A 25,130-nucleotide genomic window follows, 5' to 3' on the forward strand; every position below is an offset into this window, starting at 1 on the left:
GTAAATAAATGAAATAGTATATTTCAGTGGCTAGCATACAGTATTATTCTGGAGCTCAAATTTCCTGTTTTTAGATATGTGTTAGTTGTACTGGGCGCAAGGCATGACCTAACCCCACGTACGATCACCGAATCGGTTACTACTCTTCCCAGTCCCTACTTCCACTTTATGTGCCGTATTCATTTTCTACTCTTTTTTTTTTATCTTATGTAGATGTAAACCAGATGGTATGATGAAGTGTCAGGAATTTGCCTCTGACACATTTATATGCTTTTGATTTCTGAGATCGGACTGGGATTTTACTTCTTTGTCCAATACACAGGATATACATTTTCAGTCTTATTCATCTGCGTGTTTATCTTATTTTTATTTAGCGTCCAACTTACAGTAAAAAACCAGTTGTTTTGTGTAGCACCACGTCGTTTCAAATAGCTTCTTGAAGAACGTGTTGGCACATTACAAATAATTTGCTCAAAAGTAAAATCCATCTTGCTTGACGAAAACTGAACATTGAAATGGGTTGTGACGTACTGAACAAACGGTCGCTGTTTGTTTATTTGGGTGTCAAGGTCAACGTTTACCCAACAATTAAGTCCTAGCTCACCAAATACCTATCGGGTGACCACTTACATCTCGTACATGGAGTATACCGGGAATGTGAAATCTGGGTTGCCTGTTGAAATGAACACTGTGTAGAAATTGGCAGATTCTTCTTAAGTGAAGGATGTCCACATGTCGTATTGTCACTTCTTTCAACATTTCTGTTCACCCTGTATAAGCGGCAACTACTCCGACAACCGAGTTACAACCGTAGTCTAACCTCGTCTGCTGCAGGCGCTCTACGTACTGCTCGCTTACAAGAACTGACGGCCTACGTAGTTCGAATTACAACATACGAAGCGTACAAGTTCTCTCTCTGGTTTAGTCTCGAGATCGCAGAGGTGAGAGCAACGAAACAACCGAACGGCCAATGTATGTCACATTCATGCAAGTGATTATTATAATTCCGGATTATTACAAACACATGATTTTACCTTTTACCCCATAATTTTCGTCTCTTCTACAAGTCCTACTCATTGCAGTGCGCAGGTTCAATTGGTCTCACTTGTATTCTGATGAAAACACGCTCGAATCTATCCTGAAATGTTATGAATTCCACATACTGGGATACTGGGAACGACCCGTTCTTGGAGTGCCTGAGCATTGCGGGTCCCAACTTTTCGTTGGCTTGATCTATAGACATTTTGGTAGGACTCCTTGGACGAGCGATCGGCCCGTCGCCGTTTTTGCTTGTCAACATTAAAAGCAATTTTACGCCTAAATCTAAGCTGCTTGCATATAACTTCTGTAACTAAAACATCTGCATGATGTAACAAACATTCAACATACGAGCTTTGTCCAAAAAACAGTTCTATCTATCGATATTATGGCTATCTAAACGAGACACTAATAATGAAATTGATCTTAAAATGGGATGTGGAACGAATTCGTGTGGTAAGAACAGACACTACTCGACTCTGTGAATACGATAATAAATCTTCGAGTTCGTGAATGGTTAGGACTTCCTTGGCTAAACGCAGTTTAATTTAAGACAGCTTAACACAGGATCTACATAAAATAATTTGGAAATGTACCATCTTCAGAACAATGCTGGTTGTAAGCAGTGTTTTAAGAACAGTAAGCTCTTATGCTAAATGTACACTGTGATCCAGTATTAGTTACGGTTAATAAGCTCCCGACGTTAAGATTGAGTAGGAGCTTAACCCCCTCTCCCCACAAGAGCCTACATAGCGTATAGTGGGACAACTTTAGTTTACTTTACTTCAAGCTGTCGATTTTGCTTTATACTGTATATTTTTCATTCCAAGGGTTATTTAAATGACGGATATTAGGACTGCTTTGAGTAATAAATTAAACGACAGGGGACAGAATATCTTGGTCAAACTAAGGAAAAGTCAAACATCAATTACAATGCTCGGTCACCACATCTGACACAGCTCGCGGTCTTCAGACGCGTTCTAGATGAAACGACAAAGAACCGGTGATTACCAGCGCGTCACGAAGATATTGAAACTTATTTTATGACGGAGAAACAAGAAATCTAATATTTGTTTAAAATTAAATGAGAATAAATTCACCGCAAACAGCGAAACAAGAATAGGCAGTCTTAAACCTTTTGTAAACTAGTTTAATTTAATACAGTTTAGCTTAGTTTAGTTTAGTTTATAAAGCTGAGCCCCCTATCCAAGCGCTTCCTCCTGTCATAGCAAAAGCATATAGTCCAATAACACGCACATGATAGAATCTTCTTAGTATGTAACAATTATCCCAATTACTGCCTCTTATTAGGGTTATTCTGCAAATAATCACATAAAGATCTTTCACTTGTCTCTTGTTAACAGCAAATCTTGTCACATTCCTTTTACAGCGTATGTCCTTGTCCTCTTTCAAAACAATTATCTTTTAACACGTATTTCAAGCATATTCTATTCGTAATAGTTTCTGAAAACCTAATATGACAGAGACATTCGCCATCTCTCTCTCTCTCTCTCTCTTGGATTTAATAAGGAAGAATGTTATTTACATTACAAAATAATTAAATTTCCTGCTCCAAAGTAGAAATGGAGTTTGTATGAAGTTGTCCATGGCACCATGCAAACGCTTCTTCCTACTAACGCAAGCATTTCTACAAGTGCTTGCCTACTTGTATATTCCTTGAATACGTAACCAGTGGATTTACATGTAAAGGAACTTAATTTATCGTCAAGAACATAAGACGAGAAAGGACACGGACCTCTAAAACAATCTCTATGTCTGCCTTTTGTACCGCACAAGGAAAACATCTTCATACGTAGTATGGAAATGTTTCCTTCAGTGGTTTCTGATGCATTTTATATTCCTGAAAGGATTTCCATCAAGATACGATAAAGAGGTAAAAAGTAGCTCAATATTTTCTCTTCCTTCAGGGGATTTAAGAGATTGTTCCAAATCCAGTTCAGTAGATTTCCTGTCCCGAGTCATATTTCTGCACGTAACGCTGTTTCTGTAATGTTTCTGCTCATGACCTTCAACTTCCAAATTCAATTTTCGAACCTCAACCACTTTACGATGCGAAGCTGTCAATCGATATTTTCCTTTGATTCCGTGTCCCAGAGATGACATTACTTCCCAGACGTCTCTGTACATTGTTTTGCGACAGTCTAGGAGTTGCAGTTTGGTTTTTCAGGCTTCTAGAAACAGGGCTAAAACTCCGCCTAAAAAGGGTATCTATGACGCACCTCTCCCATATTCAGTAAATTTCTCCCCACATAGAAATTCATGTTTCACAATGTACTTATTATCAGTTACTGTCATCAAGCCATCGTGTGCTTGCTATATTCTTTTCATTTTTTTCGTTCTTTAACTGTAAAGTGTTGCACATCTTCGAATAATATCACTATACACAACTCAAAGGCCTAAACCGTATAACACTACTGGTAATCATACATCATGGTTCAGCGTGGCAACCAGATTAGTAAAGCTGCTAACAGTTAAAAGTAATGAAATGGATTAATTTCTAGTGGTACACTGTTCACATCGGTTAATTCACACCATCATATTTATGCTCGCATATCAAATCAGGGGACAGACAGTCGGATAAACAAACATGCGCAAATCGATAAAAAGAATCTTAGGAATGAAATGTTCCTTTGGAACCTTAAAGGCTACTTGTTGTGTTCTGAACACAACATAATGTTCATAACAAGGTTCTTTTGACGTGAAAACGTCTTTAAAATCGATGCCGGGTGTGGGGAGGCAATCGCGCCCAAATGAGCGACAGTTTCTGTCGAAGTAATTTCAAACTTCAATAACTCAGCTACAAATAGACATAGCGCCGCAATCGTAGTCTCGTTTTAAAGAGGAAAGATGAAAGTTTGTGCCAGTACCGCTCCGACATTCGTGGCGGCCGGACGTCGCGAACTGCGCACGCGCAAAGTGAACCCACGATTTTCGACTTTCCGGATTCGACACGTGTCCATAAACGGGATCATATCTCTGAGACTAATTATCCGATCCGAGTGAACCAAGTGTTGTTTTTAAGAGGAGTGTATATGTTACAACTCATCCTGGCCTCCAAGTGTGTATCTCAAAAACTAAAAAAGATACGAGGCTGTGAATTTTAAAAGGTTTGAAAATTTCCCGATTTTCTTAAAATGTCGCGATATATGAGAGCAAAGTAAAACCAGAATTACAAAAATCAGGCACGAATGCGTAGAGCACAAAATTCCAAAGAGAATGACACCGAAAACGCCGGGCCCGGACCCAAAACCAACGCGCAGTACTGCCGCGAATATAGGCAACGTAAGCGCGCTCGGACAACTCAGGCGGCATCTGACGAGCCTGGGTCAAGTATGGATGTGTACCAATTAAGAAATAATCATTTATAAAAATGATTATATTTTCAATATCCCTAAGTTAAATTATTAATTATTAACTAATATTTTCGTTAAGAAAAACTAATATAAAAGAACATTTATGAATTTTTTCTTCATATGTAATAGAAAGGTACAGTTCGATAGATGAAATTTTAAATTTTTGTTTTGTTTCGTTTTGTTTATTAGATGAAAGTGTTGTTTTAAAGAGGAGTGTATATGTTACAACTCATCCTGGGCTCCAAGTGTGTATCTCAAAAACTCAAAAAGATACGAGGCTGTGAATTTGAAAAAGTTTGAAAATTTCAATATACTATACACGATTGACGTTTTCACGAAAATAACTGCGGCAGTGTCCGACACTGCCTATCAATTTTTTTAAGTGAATGTCACTCTTGAGTAATTAAACCCTGCTTCGTGTCTAAGAGGCGTTTGATTTTCATTGCATCGGTAGGCAATCGTAAACGGGGACACAGTAATTTTATTCAGACACTGAAAGCGAATGATGGTACATTATCTTTCATCAACATTCTTCCAACTCATTTTTTTTACAAACGTCCTTCAGTTCGAGGCTACATAATCGATGTAGCTGATAAAGGGTTGTTACAGCCCATAGGTCCAACTACGAAACAATAAACAAAGGGGAGGGTTGAGGAAAGCACCGGAACTAATACATTCCATATGAATGAAATGCATTAAACATAAGCACATAAAATATTTACTCAGTTTCGTTGTGTTTCGACTGAACACCGCATGGACACTTAAGTCAACACCAGTGTGTGTGACACATGAATTGTGTACTGTGGGATTCAGCTCCTATAGGTCCCTTCGCACCTTACGTGCTTTGGCGCAGAGGTTATGCACTAACATGAACTGTTAATATTTAACAAAGACACACTAGCAGCTTAAAGAGACCTTATCACGTATGCCACGTCATATTCAGCCAGACAGTTTGTCTTATGACATGAGAACATTAATTTCAGAATCTGCCACTTACAAACTGAAGATTGCTGTCTTCTGGGTTGTTGCGCCTTGTAGTCTGGTAAGATGTTTAGCGACGTTTCCGCGAGCCCTGATTGTGGAGGCAACAAGAACCTCTGAAACGTCGGTAAACATCAACGTGACTACACAGAGGAACAACCCAGAAGACAGAAATCTTCATGTCAATTATTGTTACAATTTTCCAGTAATCACAGGCAGACGCGACCGTGCTTGTCCGGAATTGTTAAATAAAGAAGTGAGACTGAAACTAATTCCCTTACGTAGTATTCTGCCGATATTGGTCCAGACGTAAAGTTAAAGCAGCCCACAGAATATCCCTGAAGTGAACCGATCTAAATTCTCCCAGTTCCAGACGCGAACTATGCAGCTGTAACTATGGCGGATATAGGGTTATTCATGATGATAATGACATAACTGGTATGAGACTTGGCCCCTTGTACTACTGTCTCAATCAGGTCTATTATACCAGACCCTGATGACAGATTAGCATGGAGAGATCAGTGTGGATGTCAGTCACAGGGTACAGTTTAAACGCTGGCTTAATTATGTAAATTAAATTAGATCTTCCTGATGCTTGTTCAGTTAAACTGTGGATATTATATCACTGTGCACTTATTCCAAAAGGAATAATTTTCACTTGAAGAAGGCTGTCTTCTGGGTCGTTGCGCCGTGCAGTCTGGTAGAAGTTTACCGACATTTTAGAGGTCCTTGTTTCCTCCATCATGACGGCGCAACAACCCATAAGACAGCCATCTTCAAACTCACCGCCGTGAAAACCTCAAATCCTACAACTTACACTTGGTCACAGAAAGTTATATTCTTTCGTTGTTTTGCGCAGTTAAAACAACCAAGATCCAATGCATGAGTGCCGTTACAACAGTTACTTCCTCATGCAGCCTCCATCTCAGATCCAAACATCACCTTATCACATGCGCCCTACTTTCAAACACATCGAAAGAAAAAATCCAAGTATCGCACCAATACACAACGAGTAAAATTATAATTTTAATATGTGCCATAGAAGCCGGTAAGACGAAAGATAGGCCCGCTCTTAGTGTATCCGACAACGTAAATTTTATTTATTGCTATCCACCAATATTTAAATTTTAACACATTTTCCAACAAAACCATTAACATAGGTCGAGGCCGAACCATATCGCATGTACATCCAGACCACGTCTACAATACAAGATTCCATGCGGTATGTAAATTTGTATTGTACAATAACAGTCGAATAGCCGCATCGATTTGCCAAACGTGTAACAATGTTTCGTGCTCCAACATTCGGTGACAGAATTTTACTGTAGAATCCCATATGGAACAGCAAAATAATGTTAACTCCCTCCAAAGCCCCATGGTAAGTATGTATCGCTCCTTTAACAATCAATAACGCTGCATGTTTTAAAAATGTGTTTCGTATTATTCTCATTGCAAAGAGGCCTGACTTCCATAAACAGCATTAATCAGTTAATTTTTGCAATGGAGAAGTGTTTTGTTTCATTTGCGGTATGGACTAAGTTTTTAAATATTATTTAGACGAGCTTCGGCTTCAAACAGTTAATGGAAATACAGACATGTTTTCTGCACTGGAACATTCTAACGAGAATTCTTAACTCCAACAATCATATACAATTACAAGACAATGAAATATAAATTGTATGTTCGTAGAAATATGTGCGGTCTGCCACTAACGGAAGTTTGGATTTAAAATTTGCTCTGGGAATGAAAATCTGGTGGAAATGAAATCTGAATGACGTTTAATATACTGATGTTACATTCTGAAGCAATGACGCTGACCCATATACTTGCTAAATTGAACACAAATGCTTAAATATTAATGTAAACATTTTCATTCATAAATTATTCGCTGAAATTTATAATTCAGCAAACTGCTAAATCATGAATATGAACTGCAGGTTTAATTAAATATTTTAGCTCACTAGAATGCAACGAACAAATCATAAAACCTAACAAAAGTAAATTTCGGAAATGAGACACTTAGGTCAAGCCATAATACTTGTCAAAGGCGAATATTTCTACCAAAAATTCTGCCTTCGGAACAAATCTCATACTAACATATGCAGGGCGTGTCTGTCCGAGCGCCAACAGAATGGCTAGAATGCAAAAAACACCCGCGTCTCACTTGGACAATTAACTGTAAATTACTCGCACCTGGCTGGCTGTTACGTGTTGATAAAGAAAGTGTAAATATCATTACGTTTGAAAGCCCATTTAAATCATACTCCATGTTCCCTAACACTGCATACTGAGTTAAGTGGACTGTAAATAAGTGGCATGTCCTCAGGCTCAAACCCTTTGAGTGATTTACATAGTGACACACACACAGCTACTACAAAGTTCGTCTCATGTGATCTATATGAAATACAAACCCGTGTACACTAGATGGATTTTATATGCGTATGTGTGAAGTGTATCAATTTGAAACAGGTTACACAACATAATAAGTTGGAAAACACATGAATCAAAACTCTAAAATGGCCTAATCCAGTCATGATCTAACGGTTGCCAAAAAAGAAGTTTTTCTTTATTTGTGTGCTACGTATTTTAGATCATGTACAGGTCTTACTTTCATTCTGGATATCTACAATTGATTTTCCGACACAAATACATGGTCTGAGATCTGGTATGTATGATAATTATTCTTCAACAGCTGCAAATGTAGGACCATCATTATTAAACCTTAAATGCACTGGCTCTGATACGCTTCTTTTTAAGACTTGTCAGAAATTTCAAAATACGGCATGTATGTTTCGTTTTCAGTTTAGACACATGTAAAGTAAAAATAAATATGACTACTTCAATTGTAACTCACAGACGTTATCGACAGAAATTTTAACAAAAGTAAATTTACATCAAATACAAAGCAGTCTGATATTTTAAACAAAAAACTAAGTCGGCTACGATTTTAAGTACCGAATCCTGAATCTGAACAAGTCACAAGTACACTTCGCTTTTGTCATTCCTAGAAAACTGGACAGAAAAGAATCATAAAGAATAAAATTTGGAGTACTCACACAAATTGTAGTGTTACTCGAAGTGATAAATGTGGCTAGATGGAGATAATTACAAAAACTTAATCGTACCATCCCCATATAAAATTACACATCCCAAACAAAAGGGTTTTCTATCTGGCTTTATTATTTTCAGACGTGTCCACAATAAGCCTCTATCTATCTTACGAATTTTAGCTCTCGTTTCCGTCTAAACTGGTTAGATAAAGAGATGGAAAGTAAAAACTGTATTTCTATCTAGGACAAATGAAATAACTGAGCTTCAAGCTTGCAGAGAAAAAGCAAATTGTGAAAGAACGAATTAAAAGAGTATATTCTATAAGCGTATATGTTCATACTACGTGCAAAGCAACAATGAAGTCGGGCAATTTTTAGCCTATTTTCAAAATAAATCGCCTTCAACAATCGTTTCGGGCTTCGACTTCTGTTTCGTCGCAGGGAAACTTGGAATATTTTGAAAACTTCTTAGTTAGCTTGTATATAATTCACAACTGATACTTTAAAATTTCACGGAACAGACACGTCCCAGATACGCACAGCGCCCCAACAGTAGTATCACAAATTCAAAATCCTACTCTCGGTACGAATGCATGTCTTTTTGGGGGAGGGGTTAGTGTATAAAGGGCCTTGTGGTTGGCCGAATCTCCTTCCACCGAGTCCTGTCACAAGTGCAAAAATTGCAATCTTTCAGATATTGCGTTTTTTTTACGAATTGAAGGTTTGTGGCAACCCTGCGTCGAGCAAGTCTATCGGCGCCATTTTTCCAACAGCATGTGCTCACTTCGTGTCTCTGTGTCACATTTTGATAATTCTCGCAATGTTCTCGCATTGTTTTTAGACATAATGCCATTGCACACTTAATAGACTACAGTATAGTGTAAACATAACTTTTATATGCACTGGGAAACCGAAAAATTCGTGTCTCGCTTTATTGCGGTGATCTGAGACCGAACCCGCAATATCTTCGAGGTATGCCTGCATTTCCTAAATTCCTAAATAAGGTTGAACGAGGACACTCAAGATCCACAAAAATGCCAGTAGTAAAGCAGTCACCAAAGTTACTTGTGCAGGACGAAGAGGTCAAACGCAAAAGCACGATAAATGAGCGACATAGCGACATTTCTAACATGCGAAAGAAAATGGTTTTGAAAACACGGTGCACTTTAACACACAAAGAATACAAGGGTTCATGTTATTTTATCCCAAGTGCTATGCTGTGATTGAACCGTACTAAAAACAATGATGAATTCAATCACCAAGAATTGTGCCATCAATGGAGATGACGAGTACCAAACAAATGACTCTCATCGACTGAACTGCAGTGCGGTTCTATGCTCGTAATTGCACAGGCCCTCAATTCAATTACTGACACTTTACTGGAGAGTGTTATCGGAATTTTAAACCATTTTTCCGCTCCTATAAAAATATACTACTTTAAATATCATATGAAACATCCGGTTCCTATTCGACAGTTTACATATTCACTCTTCTAGCCATGCTGCAGTACAAAGTGCAAGTTCATTATACATCAATTAATCAATCAATCTATCTATCTACCTATTTATTTATCTATCTATCTATCTATCTATCTATCTATCTCACAAACATGTACACACCAGACTTCCCTACCCCGAGCATATAAACAGATTGGAGCAAAATTCACGCACAAGCACTCCATAGTGCGGTTGCTTGTTTAAAAAAAATCGAAAACACTATACAACATGCCCTGTGACGTTCAGTTTTCATGATATACGTCACCGTCAAATGGCACAACCTATCAGACGATCGAACAATGGGCGCCTCGTAGTTACAGCAAGTGTTCGAAGCGGCCTCCGTCCATTTCAAAGCAGACGCCATTTTCTCCAACACGCATTAACCTGCTGGCATCTACCGTTGTCACAGATGCTTGAAGTCCTTCCTCGGTATCTTCGATAGTCCTGGGAGGGACTTTATAAACGTGCTCCTTCAGGTGCCCCCAGAGGAAAAGAACCCATCGGTGTTTGATCCAGCGACCACACACTCGTGCTCAAACCACTTCCGCTTCACAGTTTTCAAGCAGCCCCGGTAGAACAATTTACAGAAAATCACAATAAATTCTTCTTGTATAATATCTCAATTTTCCTTTTTATCCGCCTACTTTCAGTTCAGTACTACAATTCCTGCAGGAAAACCAATTATAATCGAACGCAGTTAGACACGTATATCAGACAGCCGTGCTATGTGTAGACATGGAAGCTTGTATGTTTTCGTTATCGGTGTGGTACGAAAAAGGACAAAGTGTAGGGTAATTTATGCATCAGAGACACGTACCAGGTTCAGATCTAATATGTAAATTTACATTTTAAAATCTCCCAGGATGAGAGGTACAGGACGTGTTAATTTGCATACCAAATACTGCGCGTAAAGACCAATAGTGAGTAATGGTACGAAAAGCAGTTGCACCCTTCACTTTTTACATTACTCTCGATACTAGAGCCAACAAGACCAAACCGCAGTTCCCAACACCAGTCTCTTCAACTAAGGGTTAAGAGGCCTCGATGTTAATCCATCGGCACACCATTTAATGCTCTCTAAAGTGTTTCTAGATTAAATACATTTAAACACCTCCACACAATTTCCTCAAAATGTTCATGTAATTACCATATATGTATGACATCTGTAGTCCAATAGGTAAATAATTTTATCCGACGTTTCATAGCCGTAAACGTAGCTACTATACCCCTAATGGATGTCACACAGTCGTCATGTACGCGAATTAAGATTATTTATTAAATTTGAATCTCGGATTGAATTTTGTTGCATTTAAACATTATTATCTCTCTGATTATAATGCGGCCGTAAATGCTATTATTAAATTCGACAGTTCGGTTGAATAATCTAACTGGCTGTTATGTGGACACAGAACACAGTAATTCTGGAGGACATAATTAGAGCCAGTAGGATTTGAGGTTTAGACGGCGGTGAGTCCGAGGAAGGACATCTTCTGGATTGTAAAGCCGCTACATTCAAGAAACAGGCCACGATCATAACACAGAGCTACAACCCAGAAGACAGACATCTTCAAAATAAGACCCACTTTTAATATTAAGATTTGAGGTTCTCATGGCACCAAGGTGGTGGTGATATGAGTTTTGACAACATGTGGACTAGTGGGTAAATACAAGAGTGTCGGAGAAACATCCTCTTTTCATTTTCATGGCTGAATAACAATCAGTTTCAATAACGTTCACGTCAATAGCGTTTATTTGTTCCTTTTGATCTTCCATAACAGCCTCTCACAACGAGGTTTGGTTATAAAGATATGTCACTCAGACATAGAATGTGTCGAGCTGATAGTTTTTGAAATGGGATTAAGCTAACAATACTATATTGCGGACGCAAAGGATTAACTTTCTGGAAAGTAGCAGCTCTTTGTGTTCTCAAGTTCCAAGAAAACTGGGAATATAACTGAAAGTCTCATAAGCTGTTACCTATTCTTAAGAAGAAAGTCACAAAACAAAACAGATATTTAAATTATGTTAAAAATCTGTAGAATGTAGGGTATGTATTTACGGTAAATTAGAAACTAGTAGTTCGACCTTCACTATTATTTCAAATTCTCTCCTAACCATTATGTTATAATATTTACATTAAATATAGCAAACCACGATATATTTTGGGTTAATTTCAAAATATTAATTATATCACTACTAACAATTTTACTGGAACATTATCAAACGCCATGCGACTGTATTAATATAAATATTTAATTAGGAAAATATAGGATATGATGATGGGATGCGGATCGTTCCTAATTGTGGGTTTTAGTGTTCACGGTACTTGTACCAAATGGGAGTCATACGAGTAGCAAGATACCTGAACGACATCTTTACAGTCATTTTCTTCACGAACAAAAATACTGACGACTGGCGACGATAAATTTACATGGAGTAAGCATAAGAAATCGCGTCACTGTTGGTCCAGAAGCAATATTCTGTCGGGGAAGATACTAATGTGCCTAAGCATTATGTTACACAGCTGAACCTTCTGTTCATTGTATCAACCAAAAAGTCTATGATGGGAAAGAAAGTTTCGTTAACCCTTTGAAACCAAAAAAGATGACAGCGGGAGTACTGCAGACTGGCCGCAGTTGTCAGTACAATTACTTCAGGAGGTTTCAATACTTGGTGTAGCATAAATAACTTCGTCTGGACTTCTGCCAGACAGAAGATGCAAATAATATAACTCTACTTATTTATCATTTCTTTTTCTAGCGTCTCTTTCAATTTCGTCATTTTTTTCCTTCCTGCTCTTTTCTAAATCTACTTACGTGCTCTGTGCCTTGCTTCTTCATTTCTTGGCATAAGTATATCTCGTGATTTCTTCTGTATGTTAACAGTTTTGATTACCTGATACCATTTCCACAATTTTTTCGTAAGTGTTTGTAGCTAAATTTCTAAGTATTCATCCAATTTAAAAAAACGAAAAATCTTCATGCCAAAAGTTAAATAAAATGTATTATTGTTCGGGAATACTTCAAATCATTCTTACGTACTTTATATTAGCTCGAGTTACGGATTTTAGATGTGCGAGTATAACCCAGGCTTCGCAACCATAAAATGACAGACTTAATGCATTTCGTATATAGGCTTAGTTGGCGTTTAATGATGGGTGCAAGGTTTCTATGGTAAGCGAGTTTGGGTTTAAACTCTAAAATTCTGGCTGATGTCTTGTTTGCTATGTTGAATACATATTAATTCCAGACGCGATTGCGATCGAACGTAATTCGGAGACACGCCATCCTCGTTGACCAAGGAACTGAATGGCTGAATAAGGCTGATTCAGGTAAATGCCTAAGGAATGTCGAGTGAAGAGTACTGATATTATCTTGTTTATGTTAATAGAGTTTCTCCATTTTGTAAACCAATGTAACGTTTACATTTCAGCTTGGCAAGCTGGGGGCAGTAACTTTGGCTAGGGATACAATGTCATCAACGAACAAGCTTAGCTTATTATCAGGCCCATCCAGAATGTTATTTACGTAAATAAATAACAGCATAGGATCAAAAATAAAATCCCTAAGGGACACCAAACAAGACGGTGTAGGCTAGATACTCAGATACGTACGTAAAATGCAGAATTTCTCTGCTTGGAGGCTACAACATGCGACATGTTGCTTCAAATGCAGACAGAACCATTTTTGGCCGTCATATCATACTTGATTAAAAGCCTCTGAGATGTCCAAATATAAACCTGTGAACGTTTATTGGATTCGAAGGCTCTACAAATTTCTTGAGTCAGGTGGGTTGTGGAATGGTGTTAACGTAAGCCAAATTCCTGCGACTTAAGAAATCTGCAGTGATTCAGGACTCAAGAATTTCAACACCTCTAATACTAATGTCAGCCACCGGACAAGCCAGGGTAGCTTAGTCAGTACAGTGACTGGGCGACCGGGGTTCGATTCCCGACAGGGATATAAAACATTTTTTTTTCCTCTAGCGTCTGCATCCAGACTGGCTCAGGGGCGCACCCAGCCTCCTGTCCAATGAGCACCGGGGTCCTTTCCAGGGGAAAAGAGTGGCCGGGGCGTGACGCTAACCGCTAACTCCCCATCTAGTGCCGAGGTTAAGAATATGTAGAAACTTCCTCACCCTCTAAGCGTCTACATGGCTTATAGTGGGACAGATTTACTTTACTAATACTAATGTCAGCCACTGGACACGATCCTGATTCAGTCCATCTTGCATCCTAGTAACTAAAGTCCCTAGTACCAGCAACAGATGTCTTAATGCACTTATTGATTCCCCATCCGAGACTACATGTCCGATCCACGGCAGCACCATCATAACAATAATGGCTGGCCTGTAAAATCACGATGCTCTTCGTTGCGTAATACCCAAAAATTGTTAGGTTACTCCAATCAAGAGACCACATTTCTCAATCACATAGGAATTATACAAAAGTATTTGTTGCACGCTATTATCTAGACCTGTTACGAACGCAGGTGGAGTGAGAACCGTTTCTAAATTAACAATCAAGAACACTCTCCCACAGTGACTCACTTCTGTGGAGGACCGTATTCAACCCGAAGAAGCTAATTCCATAAACAGTGACGGACAAAACTAATCAGTTCATCTCTAGACATAAGCATCACTTCGGCTTTCAGTTACCAGTTATACCAACACCGCGCAACACTTCACATTATTACCATCTAATTCTGCTTAGGTACATTGGTATTGTTCTAATTAGTCGTTTCCAAGTTTAACACTCGGTTTTAGTTGTTGATGGGCGCCTAGCGTGTCGACGGCCCAATTACTGCCGCTCTGCAAACGCTGGGGCTTACCGAAAAACAGGGAACTCCACTTAAACAGACGGATAAAACTGTACTGTCTGAGCACGATAAGTATGGTCAGTGTGTGCGATAGGATGCTATGTAATCGGAAGAGAAACGTATCGCATTACGAGGTACTCAAAATGTATTTACGAAGTCGAGGGCTCTTTCGAAATGAGTCTAGCATTTTTACTGTTGTAAAAATTCGTACAAAAATTTGTTGGGGAAAATCACATGAAGTGGCTACTTGAAAGATATTAACAACAAGAAACTTGTTTATTTTACGGATGTAAAACTTGTGTATCCCTCTTATGTTAACTCGTTGAAGAGGATACAAGGAGCCAAGAGACTCAAAATAACAGATGTCTGAAAAAAAATAACGTAAGTAGTAGCTTCATAAATTGTACTGTTCGCCTGTCATTGTTTCTATGTTTAAATTAAGAAGAGTGAGATTGGCGAACATGTTGCATGGTTGTATAACGATGAAGTGCTTATAATTTGGTATGAGAATCGGAATAAAAGATTCCACTTATGAGACAAAAATAAACTGGGCTGAATAATATTAAAATTAATCTTAGATGAATATAATGTGGCTATGTGAACGATATTTAACTTATATGATATGCAGCTTTCAAAGCGGATGTCATTAATAAAATCTTCTCGGGCCAGCAGCCGCGTCACTTGGTTAAACTCTGCCGACGTTTCGAGGGCCATCTCTGTCCTCATTTTCAAGGCTAGTCTGAGATAACCCTCGAAACGTCGACAGAGTCTAACCAAGTGACGCGGCTGCTGGACTGAAAAGATTTTATTAATGATATTTAATTTGTTCAGAATATGATGCACTGGCCACCATGAAGACTGAGATAAACGATTGAGATCTGAGGGTCAGCCCTGACGATCGAGGCGGTTTATCTATCCGAAATGTTGGTATCTACCTACAAGTCAACAACGCGTTATTACCCAGAAGACCAACAACGAAAGGTGATGAACTTTCTGGTTCCAGAAAAGTGCAGGAAGTTTTTTGGTCAAATGAACGAAAGCAATGATCAATCAGTTGATGCCATAATTGAGGTTTTCTCTGAGAATGAACCATCAAATATACTTTGTGGACAAAATGCAAAATATCGCCAACTGTTAAATTACGTGGTACATACAGATCCCATTACGCTTTAATATTTCAATTATAAAACAAAGTAACTGTTTAGGAGTTAGCCCAGTATTTTACAGTGGAGGCTGTTCTATCATCACAAATTCTAGGAATATTAAACGCAATAAATATTTTGCGTATGTGTGTTTTGTTAGTGGCATATTATGCAGGTTTATTCGCATGTAGGGGAATATTATGTGTTAATTCAATAAAATCATCCAGGTAAAGGTCAGGGGGTTTGCAGGTTTATCGCTTCCAGCGGATATTTTGGAAAGGTAATTTAATTACTATTACATAATGTGTCTTGGACGTGCACAATTTAAACAAAATTCTTTTATCGAATTCGTTGTGATAAAAGCGTACAATCAGGAGAACAATCGCAGAGGTTATAGTATTCACACGCTGTTGGAAAACATACATCACACAAAATGTATGTCTACATACACGCAATGCAGTAACTTCAAAATCTTTTTGCAAGATTTGAAGTTCTTGAGGTGGCATCACGATGACGATGTTCTTGGCGCCGTGTAAACTTCCCTGTAGATGCCACCGTTTTGGAGAAACATACCGTCTCCATCTTCAGGGCTGAATAACCCGCGTGTATACATGGCGTTAAAACGCAGAACATTATCAATATATTTAATATGAGAATACAGAAATGCTTCATGACAATCATTGGAAACAGATGTTGGGCAAACATCCAAAAAAGGAACAATGCGTTCAAAACGTAATGAAGAGGGCTGAGTAACTAGCTGAACGATGTAGGAGGCGTCTACACGTCATTAGTGGAACAATCGGTTACTTTTGTCAGTTTTACAGTGTATGTTCTTTTTTTCCCATATCTTTCTTTCCCATTCATTTCCTTATTTGTCAGATGACTGGGGAGACTAACATTAGATGACAGTTCTCTGTCTTGTCTCCATATTCATGTCTTCTGACTTATTTCATTCTCTCTACTTCCCATAAACTAAAGGAAATGTTCCCCGAAACAGGACGTCAACATTTCAACATTCGCGGAAGAAGAATTTATGATGCCTGAAGCTAGTGAAAGAGCAAACCGGAGGACACACAAAGCAGCCACCATTAAACAACTTAGCAGTCCGCAGACAGCAGGGGTAGACAATCTGTGTCTGAAAAGAAAATGGCTTGGTTTGCATGTTACGTATCACTTTGTTCAGATTAAAATCAATACAAAAAGAATACACGTTATACCACATAGTAAACCTATTTAACAAACTGTAATGAATCGATGCTGTTTCCATAAGTTCCCTGAGCTGCCTTAGCCTTCAATACAGTGAAGAAATTAACATGCTCCAACATATAAAAAACAAAAATATGTCGTACGTTCCACATTTGTATGATTCAGAGTAAACATTTACCTCACTGTTAACCTACGCCCTCAAAACACGAAAAACAGTTTGACTAATTAAACTGTGCGAATACCAGACAAAAACGAATTTGCAAAAACAAAACCAGCAATTTTTGTATGAGTATGGTTTCCTGTACAACAAGAATATGGAGATGACATAAGATCATAATGAGTGATTTGCTCTCTTTTCCTACTCTTCTCGTTCTTCTTCGTCTCATATCCTATCGTTTCCTGCTTGTGTTCATTCTTCAGCACACTGTGTATTACTGTCGCAAAAATAAACACCGAAATGTTGAAGAGTACTCAACAGTCAGAATTACGAGATTCAACGTCAGTGGTCATGACGAGACGAGAAAGAAGTTTTCTGACCAGAACAATTCTGAGCTTTTTTTAAACATTAGACAATAAATAAATTATTAGTATGTAAAAGTAGTTAACCGTGTAACCAACATTCCACAAACATTTGAAATTCATTGTGAAAATGAGACTTCATATCATACATAGAAGAGACAGCAAAAGTTTCATAAACAATAATTAAATATCTAAAATGATGAATGAACTGTGGTATTCCAGTAGGCCTGTGTCAGCACAAAATAAAACGTAACTTCAAAGCAGAACTCGAATGTAAGCCCAAACAATATCGTACGGCTGAGGGCAAGGCTTAATACTTGTCTCTCAAAGCTCTGACATTTCCTATAATAAAGATTCAAAATACAGATGGGGACAGTTTAAGCACAAACAGAATTCATATTTCCATCACAAGTAGAATATGAGAAATGAGACAACATGTCAAAACGCAATATAATATTCCCGTAAATGTCCATAAAAGAAAAAACAACAAACGGACTTGGTTTCTACAACATCCGCTACAAGTTGGCGTCTCATACCATTATACCCGTATGTTAATTCCTGTACCCAACTGAAGAAGCAAATAACTCTCGTAGAGTTCCCGCATTTCCAGAGTGGAGTTTATATCAGATGTCCTTTCTTACATCTGTCTTCCTCCGCTCATTACTTCTATCTTCTAAATACTGTTATTGTGTTCCATGGGCGGTCGGTTCATCAGTGTCGTTGTCGACCGGGGTTTAGATATATGCGAGAGATAGTAAGATTTTCAGAAGACAGCCATCTTCAGACTCGCCGCCGTGAAAACCTCAAATACTACGTAGTAAGATTTTCATCATCGGCATAAAGTTTAAACAGGTTCTGGGACCTACAGTGTCTCATGTCAGTTTTTAAATTACATACGTGATGAGAGGAAAAAGACGGCCAGAGCGTAAGATACTAAATTACGTCATAACATCCATCTAGTATTAAAACGACGCTTTAAATTTCAACTCTCCTATCAGTTTAACACAAGAGAATTAATATCAAGATATTTTATCATTGATAGGTACATACCGGTTTTATGTAACATCTTATAATAAACAAACTGTTAGATAATTTTCCTAAAGTAGAGAAAATATCTGAGGATGGTATAAACAAATATGATTAACTATAACGGCTTTGATACTGACTTCAACAAATATCTGACAGCTCTAATTAATTAATTTATATAAAACAAGAAAGTTTATTCGTTCCGGTCATAGCTTTACATTAACTCTAATAGTGCTGTCCTTTTCAGACGTGCACAACTTCGCCAGTTGACAGCATCAGTGCGTTTATAATCTGACGCCACGTAACGTACATAAACCTCAGAAGAGTTTAAACACATCTGCACTGCATGTTTTCCCTGTTTCAACCAAACGCGAACGCTGATAGAGTAGCAGACGGAACTAGATCCATTTTTAAAACAGCACATACCAGAAGAATCGAATAACTTTCATTATCACTGGGTTTGGATATCACAATTTGATGTGACGAAACATCGTTCAGGATGGTGTACTCAAATCTCCATAAAGAAACATTCAGGCACGCGTAATTTTAGGACGTTACTGTATTATCAGAGAACCTGCAGGTAGGCCGAACGCTGCTGTTGTGCTGGCACACCGCTACACATTCGGGTTGCTCTACTTAGTATCTTGACTGGAAGGCCGGTCGAGTTACTTTCAATAAGCTACAACTTCAAAGCACACCCAAAAGGCTATTCATCACAATCTTGAGCGTTTTTCATTAATTAACTCTTCCCACTTTGTCAGTGAAACCCCGTCGTTGAATAGACCAATTTGCATTTATGAATTCCACTGTAGGGGCCTATATATACGTCTGTCCGTGGGACTCAGCATGCACAAACACTATATACAGTTCTGTGCCGATTTCATGCTTGGCAAATGCTTGCTTCAAGCTAGCACCGTAGGTCACTACGGGTCGATATAGAAACCAAGGTCATGTGGCGAAAAGTGAGACTAGGGATCCCACTGTTATATTTATCAGCCAGACACTGACATCACCACTCAGGTGTAGATAACCGCTGGCCTATGTCGGCTTCTGCAAAGACCAGCTTCTAAATGGGGTCAGGGTAAGAATTTTTACCCGCGTGGATAATCAGCGGCAAGCTCTAAAAGCAAAATAATCTTCATATATATGTATCAGAATTCGTACCCAGACAGTGTTTGTGTTTTGTGACCTCTGTACCTGTAAAATCCTCCGAGAAGAGAGCAATTTTGGTATCAGAGCTGTTGTTTTATCATCTTTGATCCACCAGCCTTCATTCAACTAGTTTTCAATAGATAAAAGACGATCTTCACAAGAACTCGGAAACCGGAACACAAGTTTCAGAGATGTGGCATCTGTTCACGTATTCTATCCGCCGAAACTTTGGTCTTGGTGCAATTAATTTTCCGTGATTCACTTTCGAGTTATATAAACCGCTCAAGGACAATTTTTGTGTTTCTCACCTTTGTACCTGTGTGTTCCTCGCAAATGCTACATACTGGTTTTGTTGTTACATTGCCGATTTGCCTAAAAAAACTTCGCTGTCGTCGTGGCAACACCAGATTTTGTAACAAATGACTACACTTTGTCTAATTTTCAGCGACCAAAAATCATACAATCTCCAGCAGACCTCCTATCCCTCTGGCTCGGTGACATAATCACAACACTGCCGAATGGCTACAGTGGCTCTTCTGAATATGTATTATTTTTTAATCAGATATGACTATGGCTATGACTTTTCGTCTATGATTACACACTTCACATTTCCCGGTTTCACCTTCAATAACTGACACAGTTGATCCACTACGATTACTTTCAGCCAATATCCCTCTTAATATCGTCATTCGACGTCTCCACGTAACAGATCTCGGGAGGTCCGACAGGTTTAACTGTTCACTTACCGTACTCAACATCACCACCATTTCTGCATCACTGACACGACCTCAGCGACGGACCAAAGCTCTCCGACCTGACGGATGACCGCAAGAGTGGACTGGAATAAAGAGAATAAAACAATAGATGAAAGGTGGACCAATTCCAGTGTTCTCCAAACGCACTGTTTGAGTTTTGATTATAGTATTGGTATTTATGCGCATTTATAACAGATACAAATGTCATCTTCCATTGTTGCCGAACTAATTACATTACGGACAACACAGTGCACAGTCATCAATTATTAGACCATATTTCCACGAATTCCGTCTGTAATACAAGTTGAACATTGGAGACCTATATTTCACGTAACGTACGGCAACAATTTTCAGTGTAATTATAAAGTTTGGTTCAAGTTTCAAGAAAAACAAACGCTCCTATCGATACTACAGCGGCCAATATCATATTCTCCAGACTGTAGTGTAAGTCCCCACTAAAAATGTCGATATAATCGCACGATAGTTCCGTGCATGGAATGTGGACGGACAGGTAGATGAAGAGACAATTCTCCATCATGTGTAAATCGTATGTAACAAATCTGAAAGCTCCTACAAAACATATACAAAACTTACAACAATGGCTAGATAATACTATCAGCAGAAATTTACGAACACTAGGGATACTTGCAATAATATAAACCTTGTAAACTTGAACCATGAACGTAACAAATGAGGTTAATGCCAGTGAGTCTGAACTACAAACACTCTTTTACGCTTCGATGCGACACAAGTGAAGACAGAGTGATTAAACATTACAAGTCTTCCTGTTACAGTGACTTTTTTGTGTGTTTTTATTAAAACCATTAAGAAGCCACGCCAATACATAGCATTGGAGAATTACCCTCAGGCTTGAAACTGTCCACAGCTTCACTGAGTGTAAACCTTAACTGTATGTGGGTGGATGGTTTCATCCAGCTATACAAAAACAATCGGGTAGTTCCACAAAACTACGACAAACTAGTGAAATATCAGGTACAATAGAAAGCAGGCAAAGATAATTCAATGCGTACAAATTTTCGGAACATAAAACAAACAAGGGACTTTATATTCTGTCATTTACCGCATAAAAATTAACACAGATCATAAAAATAAAACACATTCGCAAAAACTTTCTTAACATTCAAGAGCGCAAATCGTAATGAACAAATATGCATGAATCGACTTTTATCTGTTGATGAATTTATTATAATGATTTCTGCATATAATTCAAGGGCAATTTTAAAATTTCCTTGGAAAACTTACAATTGAGAAATTGTATTTCACTGTCTGGATGACCCGGTTAATGTATGTTTTTCCATTTCTTAATTTTAAATTAAGAATTCAGAAGAATCAAGTAAATACAGTTCATCAAATTGTTGTTCGCCGTACAGAATAATTACTTTAATTATATTCAGCTACTAAATTTAAGGTCACATATCCATGTATTTAGGGGTCCGCAGTGGCCGCGCGGTCTGAGGCGTGGGCCTTGTGCCGCTTGGTCGCAGGGACCGTGGGTTCGAATCCCACTGAAGCCATGGATGTTTGTCCGCGTTTTTCTGTGTTGTGCTGTCCTGTGTGCAGGTAGAGGCCTTGCGATGGGCCGATCCCTCATCCAAGGAGTCCTACCGAATGTCTTTAGATCAAGCCAACGAAAAGTTGGGACCCGCAGTGCTCAGGCACTTGAAGAACGGGTCGTTAACAGTATCCATGTATTTAGTGGCGACGACTTCAACCTCTAACAAATTATTTCAAGTACCCTGCAAGGTACACGTTTCTGTACCTTCGGGGCTTGGTCTTGGAAGACGGTTATTTTATTCAACACGTACAACAGCAATTACCAACACACGGTAATAACTATAGAAGTGACTTTACCGAAACATTCAGGACTGTACGTACTCTCTCACGAAAGAACAACTGGTAAATGATGTAGGACAGCAACAGAGATTATTATTAATGAAATTCTCGTACACGTCCTACATCGTATTCAATGAAACTGCAAAGTTGCGTCGTGAGGTGGCACTACAGAACGTTAGTGCTATTTCCAGTCCTACTTCTGAGATGCGTATGACGCAACACACACACAAAGAAAAGGTTAAAAGGAAGAAAACGGAATGTTAGACGACACAAAAACCTGAAACTTTCAACAGTTTATGATAGACTCGACTATTTCCTTTTCCCAGTCAAGGCAAAGAAAAACAGTTAATTTAAACATTAAATAACAAAGGAATACTTAAGCTGTTTTGAATATGCAGTATGCGTCCTCAGAGCCCTACGAAGAAGCTATAGTACTCTTTTCCAGTCCATTAATGATTCAAAATCCTTTAGCTCTTTTACGAAGTACTTTGCATGCAAGCCTCGGACTAGAAGCGCTGCTTATTACGGAAACAATTTTTCCTCGATTGGGTTAATATCAGTTTTTTTTTTAAACTGTGGTTGGAGTCACCAAATTACGGAGGATGAGATGGGCGTGGCATACGGTACAAATGAGAGATGTGGACAGCATTTTAAACGTTAGTCGAAGAGCCTAATGGGAAGAAACCACTTGGAAAGTTATAAGTGTATATGGGAGGATAATATTAAAATTGTCTGAGATGTGAAATGGATTCATCTGGCTCAGAACATAGTCCACTGACGAGCACGTTAAATATCGCAGATTGCGAGGCTTCTGCCGACAAAAATGTAAAGCCTACATAGTGCAGCGATTTTAAGCTGTAACATTTGTTTGAATTTGAAATTTTACTGGATGTATGCTTACGGTTAGCTAACAGAGGCACAACCCTTCGATAAGCTTCTGTTCAGTAGAGATCGAGTTTAAAAGTAATGCATGGCGATGAAATTGTCATATTATTACGAACGTTACGCCAGTAGCAAAAAGAAACGGATCCTAAGATTTGACGGTCAATAAAAATGGAGATCATGTTGACATGATTAATTGAAATCATTGGCTAGTTATATAAGCACAAGGCATACCTGACGTTTTAAATCCCACCCTAACGTTAATCTGGTGACGTTCGAATTTCATGTGACTGCTTAACTGTGTGCCAAAAGAAACAGCATCAATCTCTGTCACACACACACACACACACACACACACACACACACACACACACACACACACACACTCACACACACACACACACACACACACACACACACACAGCTATACACGTGTATCAGAATGCTCTTTCAGAGGTTCTGCTGACCAACATTTTTTTAGATATCAGGAGTAAAAATTTAGGCTGGGTTGAGCACTAAGAAAATACCAAGTAAAAACCATCAGACACTTCCGATGTCCCTCAACATACACCATTTACAATTATCCACACATCACAGACGGAACAAAATAACTTCTATGTTTGATACACCGTCTTCTTTCAGTTTCTAGCTGTCAGACTGGCTACGATGAAGAAACATTTTGATTTGGAACAGAATTTCCATTCTCTCAAGATTTTAGGATAACAATGATAACTGTAAGAACGTACTTTCGTAAAATCCGAACCACGGCAGGGGTCAAATCGCTGACATTGTTAGGGGTGTGGGAAGGAGAAGACGTGGGCTCCGTCGAAAAACTCGCACTGGGTAGGATTAGTCCAGAATCCTGTAAAGATGACCTTACACGAGGAGAATCAGGTGCCGATATAACACATTTATATGAATACTGCAATATAACCATAAATATGAAACAGATGTCGAGCGAGCGAGCGAGCGAATGGTCTTTTAAAACACGAAGACCATCGATGCAACTTTGCAATACACGACAGAATTCAATTACCATTAAACGTGCAACAATAAAAGCATTATCGGCAACAATGAAAATGACATAGAGAACAATGATCCACTGATTTCACAGAATTTAAATATCAAATTATTTGGTTCGTTTCTAACAACAAGAGAACGAGAGGCATGATGTCAGAATCTCACGACGGCGATCTGAAGACGACTGTCTTTAGAAATGTTGGGCCATGCAGTCTGGTACAAGTTTACCAATGCTTTAGATGTGCTTGTCATGTTTCGTGTCATAACGGTTAACATTCTAGACGGCTGAATGACTAGCCTATGTGATATTGCGCCGTGAGCAGAGGACAAGACTGGAATTTAACCGCAACGCCAACTTGCAGGCATGTGAGTAACACACGAAACGTGGCATACATCGCATAACCACAAACGTTAAGTTCTCACGGACAACGCTGTACACGGCTTTCAATGTGAGTGTGGAACACTGGCGGCGATATGAGTTCCAGGTTTTATTCGTATAACTCAATCCGACCCGACCCAATAACCACAGAACGTTTGACGAATCAGTTTAATCGGCCAGTGATTCGTACCACTGCCTCAAGGTGAACACAATAATGTGTCACTGCAATGAAACAGCAGCGGAAAAAATGTCAACAGCACAGTTGTGCCAGCAGTATTAACATTTGGACTTTGGCATACTCACATCTGCACAACTGAGCTGGTTTGTAAACAAGAAAATTTTTGTTCGCCAATAATTGATAAGTTTTGGTCATTATATGCGATTTCCTAAAACGACCACACATTCATCAGGACGGCTTACCGATCTAAGAACTGGGGGA

The 25,130-nt window shown here is 38.7% G+C and overlaps 1 protein-coding gene across 4 annotated transcripts in view; it reads right to left on the reverse strand.

Moving 5' to 3' along the window:
* The window catches only part of LOC110827857 (uncharacterized), a 217,794-nt gene that overhangs the window by 179,176 nt on the left and 13,488 nt on the right, over nucleotides 1-25,130 (reverse strand). Inside the window, exon 2 of one of the 4 annotated variants that reach the window (XM_087351044.1) lies at nucleotides 20,548-20,639. The gene's annotated coding sequence lies outside the window, so the exon portion shown is untranslated. Of the gene's footprint in view, nucleotides 1-386; nucleotides 893-20,547; nucleotides 20,640-25,130 lie in introns of those variants that run through there. The other 3 variants (XM_087351045.1, XM_087351046.1, XM_022059945.2) reach the window with 3 other exon arrangements.

The sequence above is a fragment of the Zootermopsis nevadensis genome, unplaced genomic scaffold (genome assembly GCF_977971745.1).
Source record: "Zootermopsis nevadensis isolate Lab colony 2312 unplaced genomic scaffold, Znev_1.0 Znev_ptg000018l, whole genome shotgun sequence".
Lineage (NCBI taxonomy): Eukaryota > Metazoa > Arthropoda > Insecta > Blattodea > Termopsidae > Zootermopsis > Zootermopsis nevadensis.